Genomic DNA, 6,228 nt, shown 5'->3' on the forward strand with positions numbered 1-6,228 from the left:
GATGTAGAAGGGTCCAAAGAAATCTACACCAGAATTAGCAAAAGGGAACTGTGTTTTTGTTATTGGAAAACGAAAACTAGGTAATGGTGCCATAATTGGTTGAATGTTTTTCGTGTCAAAGCGTCGACATAAGAAACAATGAAACCGTACGCTTGCTAACGCTTTCTGAAGGCCAATCACATGGTAACGTTGTTGAATGAATGCTTTTGTTGGTTCTGTGGACTTGTGAATACATATTTGATGGGCATGTTCCAAGTACAAACGAACAATTTTGTCCTTGGCGTGCAAAATTATTGGACGTTTTTCCAAATCCAGTTGTGTTGGTGCATACTGCAATCGACCACAAGATCTGAGTAATCCGTCCTCATCCAACAGCGGACTTAAGCATCGTATTTTGCACTTAGAATCTAGTTTGATTCCACGTTGTAAGGAATTAACGGTCGAATGGAAAAAAACTGTCCTGAGATAATTTCAGGAGATAATTTCTTGATAATTGAATGTCTTCAGTTGTGTATTGGTGATTGTTCGTTCGCATTTTCTTTGCACGATTAATTAGGTTGAAAACTGTTGCAACTTTCAGAAGAAGTTTGTTCCATGTTGAGAATTTACTCGGATCGACTATAGGTTTAATTGTCTTGGGACTTCTCGTGACTGCCGCACATGCTGCGCGTGGTTTGTTTATCTCATTCCAGGTCGACTCGCTTTTGCAAAGAAATTGGGGTGGATCTAACCATTTCTGCTGAATTTCGTTTGTCTCAAGACCGCGAGTTCCGTGATTGGCGGGATTGAGATAAGTTGAGATGTGATGCCATTGCTGGGGTGAAGAACTTTTATGAATTTCTCGCAATCTGTTTGAAACAAAAACGTTTTGCTTCTTATTTGAGGCTGTCCAGTCCAAAACTACTTGTCTGTCGGACCAGAGAAAAATTTGGTCGAATGTCAGTGTCATTTCTCTTTGGATCAGTTGTAGAAGGCGCACTCCTATAACAGCGGCTTCTAGTTCCATTTTTGGCACACTTATTTGTTTAATGGGAGCAACTTTGCATTTTCCCATGAGAAAGCATGCTTGTGGCGGAGTGGTTTGACTATTGGTTGTACGGAGGTAAGCAACGGCTGCCATAGCTGCCATTGAGGCATCCACAAATATATGAAGTTGGCTGCTTGTGATTTTACTGAAATAGTGAACAGTTCTTGGTATTCGGATTTCGGGCATGGCAAAGTAGCTGTTTAGATTTTTCTGGAGGTTAGGGTGTAGTTCATGTGGTATCAAATCATCCCATTTTCTTCCAAGTTTCCAAATCTGCTGCAAAACCATTTTGAATCTAATTGTCAGGGGAGACAACAGGCCGAAGGGATCGAAGATTGAAGATACCAAACTAAAAATTTTCCTTTGTGTGTACACTGTTGCATCTTTAGGAAATTGTTGTAGGGGAAACATAACAAAATCGTCAGTTGTTATGTTCCATTTTTGACCAAGGACTCTTATGATCTCTTTTGTCTCGTCTTTGTCATCGGAAGAGATTTCAGCAAGTACATCTGGTTGGTTCGAAACAAATTTTGTCAACCTGAAGCCACCATTTTTCAGGCATCTTGTTGTCTGTGATATGACTTCTTTGGCTTCTGAAATTGTTGGCAGGGACTGAATGTAGTCATCCATATAAAAGTGGTGTTCAATAGCGTTCAAGGCGGCCGAAAATCCACTTTTGTTGTCTTCTGCACATTTATTGAGCACATAAATTGCGCAAAATGGTGATTATGTTGCGCCAAAGATTAATCTAGTGAATTGAAATTGTCGAATGGAGTTGTCTATCATCCAAAGGAAACGATGAGCAGACTGGTCTTCTTGTTTTACGGCAATCTGCATAAACATTCCTTCGATGTCTGACAAAACATCAACCGGGTGTTCTCTGAATCTCAACAGCACTCCAACTAAGTTATTTAGCAAGTCAGGACCAGTTAAAAGATTTGAGTTCAGTGATTCACCGCGGAATTTTGATGCTGCGTTGGCAACTCTTCTCACTTTTCCGGGTTTGTTTGGATTAGTGACTGGATGATGAGGTAAGTAGCATATTGACTCTGGGGGTGGTGCTTGCATTTCGACTGTCTTGACAAAATTTTTATCCAAGTCTGTTTGGAGTGTCTGGTTGTACTTCTGATTGAGACCGGGATCGTTTTGTAGTCGTTTTTGTAGACTTTTTAGTTGACTGACTGCTGAGAAATAGTTATTCTGGAGTTTCTTTACAGGTTTCCAAGGAAGGCCAATCTGATATCTTTCACCGTTGTGACAGATTGAGTTTTCCATTGTTTGGACTGCTAATTGGTCTAGTGAGCTGTCTTCATTCTGTTCGGGTAAAGTACCTTCAGCTTCTAATTTCCAGAATCTTTGAACTAATTCGTCCAATGGTTCTTCTTCAGTGTCTTTCCGACAGACATTGTAAATGAATGGTTGGCGAGGGCGCTTGTTTGCGTTCATTGTTTTAGGAGATAGCTCGTACTCTCCAGCGAAAGTCCAACCAAGCTTTGTTTTTACGCCGAATGGACGCTTTTTGCTACCTTGGATTACCTCGACTGGATATGTGAAGGGAAACGTATTGACACCAAGAAGGGCGCCTATTGCACCGTTGGCTATGTCAGGGAAATAAATGTGACTAAGTTCCTTAAAGGTGTCGCATAATTGATTGAGTTCAAGAACGTTAGCGGGTGATACATTGAGACATGGCGTGCTATAGGCTCTTGCAATGCTGAAGTGTTGACTGATTTTGTCATAAGGCGTTACTGTCACTGTTTCACTAATTTTGGACAGTGGCATTTCATGTTCAGTGTTTAGGTACTGCAGAGTTGTTGATGCTTGTGCTTCGCAGGGAAGCTCAAGAAAGCTAGTAACTTTATCCAGCAGGAAGGTGAACTGGCTTCCGGGATCAATCAAGGCGTAGGTATCAAACACATTACTTCCGTTTACAAATGAAACTGATATTATTTGTAGTTGTTCATACCATTCAGGAGGAGGAATTGTATTTCGGTTGACACTGAAGTTTTAGATTCGAAGCACTCAAATGGGCGCGTTGAATATTTTGTTGCTGTGATTGTCTTTTACCAGAAAACGATTGACCTTATCTTGTCTGCTGGCTCTTTGTACTGCTGACAGTGTCAGTACTTTTGTTTTGATTTTGTTGTTGAAAGGATGGCTGTGTTTGGGGGCTTGCTGGATTTTGTGTCGGCTGATTGGGATTGCTTGTTGAGAAGGCAGCGGTGGGCCGCTTAACTTGTTTCGAAGGATCATGCAAAGTTGTGTGGTGAAATCCTTTACATGTTTGGCATCGTTTTGTGGACGGACATGACTGCTTAAAATGTTTGTTGCTTAAACAGTTCGAGCAAAGATTGTTCTTGCTCACAATGTCATACCTTTGGTCTGGCGCACATTTCTGGTATTCAGGGCATGTTGCGAGTATGTGACTTCCTTTCCATTTCTCGCAAGACCTGTATGACTGATCAGCATCTTCACGCGGAGGAAAGGGTGGTTGACCATGCTGGTTTGCAGGGCGACTTGAGTGCAATGAATTCGGTCACCAATTGTTTTGTGAAGTATTAGAAAATTGATTCATAGCATTGCTGTTCCTATTATCATTGTTGTTGTTAATTCTGCTAATGCTATTACTGTTGTGACCGAAAGTGTTCCAATTATTAAACGGCTTAAGAACATTTTCTCTGTTGATTTTGTCGTATACTTGGGCCTGTACTTCAAGCCACTTCTGAAAATCAGAGACGGTTGGTTGATTTCCAATTGATGTTATTGTATACTCTGTCCATTTTATCAGAATCTTATGTGGAATTTTTTTTGCCTTTTTCATCAATGTTGAACTTTGCAAGTCGGCTTTGAAGCCTAAATATTCAAAAGCGTGCACTAATCGTTTGAGAAAAGAAGCAAAAGATACAAAACTCTGTTTGTTGTAGTCATTGTTCGGACGCCAGGCTTCCAGTTGATTAATGAAAGCATTCACAACAATGCTGGGATCTCCAAAGTGATCCACGAGCTCTTTCAAAGCAATCGCGTAGTAAGCTGGGTCACACGAGTAGGCTTGAATTTTTTCTTTGGCTTTTCCTACGACCGAGTTCTGTAAGTATGTTATACCGTGTGTATCCGTAAGGCTAGTATTATTGTGAACTAGGTTGAAAAAATTGTTTATCCACTCATGGTATTTCAGTGGGTTACCATTGAAATTTGATATTGTTATTGGTGGAAGTTTAATGGAATTTTTGTTTGTGGTTTGTAAATTAAAATTATTTTCAAACGGGACTGTTTCTGTTTGTATTTCAGTTCGCGGCTAAAACAGTTGTTTTCCAGAAAAAGACCAATTTGGAATTTGTTTCGAATTTCCCGAAATGTTTGGTTGGCTAATATATTGAGTAAAGGGGGGAAGAATGGCTGTTTGGTAGTTTGTAAAGGGATTTTCCGGAGTAAGCGGACAATTAGGTGGCTGAGATGATGTACAGCAAACAAGGTTGGTACCTTGGTTGTTGAGTGTTGTATTGGAGGGGAAGACAATTCCATTGTATGGTTCTTCCGTTCGATTTCCATTGCTAAAATGAACTCCAGTTGGGTAAAGTGGGTTCTGAAATTGTTGGGAAACGTTTGTTTGCTACTGTTGGTAACGACATTGCTGACGCCAATTTAACGCTGTTCTGGTTTTCACTTATTGGAACAGCTGAAAATTGAGTGTTTGAAACAGTTTGAGCAGTTGCACTTTGATTGTTGTCAAAATGTAGGGGATTGTGTCGACTGTCTTCGTGACAATATGGATTTGGCGTGGTCTCATTTGTCACTCTATTTGTTCCTTTTTCTGAATGAAATTGACGCTGAAGCATTTGCTCATTCAAATTGCATGAACTTGATGTTTGGTATGTATTGGTTTTGTTAACTGGGCAGTTATGTTGAATTGAGTTTTGTAAATCTAATGCAAGACATTGTATGCTTTGATCTTCTCTTTTGTTAATTAAGGGAACAGAAGACTTTTTTTTATCTAACTGTGGCATTTGCTGGTTGATTTATTGGCATTTCGGGCAATGTGATCAGCTTTGAACTGGAGAACTGGTTCAATTCTCCAATTGATGAGTGAATTAATTCCGGCTGGTTATCAATAAATTCAACAGGAAATAAGATTGCAGTTTGATTCATTGGAATGGAGGGTTGTTGAATTGAAGCAAACTGGTTGAAAGTGTTCTCTTGCTCTCTGAGAACAACTTTGTGTACTGGGGATTGAGGATTACTCAAGACAAATCTGTCCTGAATGTTTGCTCTGGATAATAGGGTTGATGTTGGTGTTGGGGCTGCTAACAACGACATTGACTGATTTATGTGTTCAACCGTCGTAAAATTTTTTACTGATTCTTCAGTCAATTCTCTAGTATCCTGCGCAAATTGGCTGTTGCTCTGAAGGAATTTGGAGAGAAGGTTGGGTTTATTTTCTCCTTGCAGAAGGAAAAACGATGGTTTCGCCGGTCTTGGGGGCACTGGAGGGGAGACATCGCTGGCGGGGTTTTTTACTGTCATGTTGTTTTGCTCTGAGTTTTGGGAAACCGGTGTCAATCGATGCAACTCGAGTTGTCTTCTTGAGCACTGTGAGATGCAGCTGATGTCATCGCGCACTCGAGTTGATGATTGACTCAATTGACCATCATCGTCGAGACTGTTGACTTCTAGTTCCAACTTTTCTAGACGAGAGATCAAGTTCGATTGACGCTTCATGACTGAATATATGCTACTGGAGCTTACTTTTTCAATCATGATGCTGTCAAGGTTTGTCTTCAGCTCTTCAACGCTCTCCTTGATTTTGTTGATCAACAAAGAAAGAGTGCGTAAGCTTTTTCTCTGCTCAACGGATGTCTGTAAGAGATCAAGCTTTTTTTTCGTGTTGAGCTCAGTCATTATGAACTTGTTCAATGCGTATTGTAACTTCTGGCTGTTTTCTTTTGTCATCTTGATGAACCGGCTGTAGTCAACTCGTAATGGTTCTGTTGTATTTAAAGTAAAGGTAAAGAACGGCTCGAAATTTACGGAGCGACGACTTTTTGGTAAATTAAAAACCTCTTAAGTTTTTGTAGGCTAATCAGCCTAGCTCTTTTCGTTCAAAAGTAGTAACGCAAATTTTCACAAAAACAGGAATCCTAAAAGTGTTTTTTTTGTGCTAAATCTAGCTAAAATTTTGCTTAAAAAAAGGAAAAACTAAGCGT

Source organism: Convolutriloba macropyga, chromosome 4, assembly GCF_964194025.1.
Source record: "Convolutriloba macropyga chromosome 4, txConMacr16.3, whole genome shotgun sequence".
NCBI classification, from domain to species: domain Eukaryota; kingdom Metazoa; phylum Xenacoelomorpha; order Acoela; family Convolutidae; genus Convolutriloba; species Convolutriloba macropyga.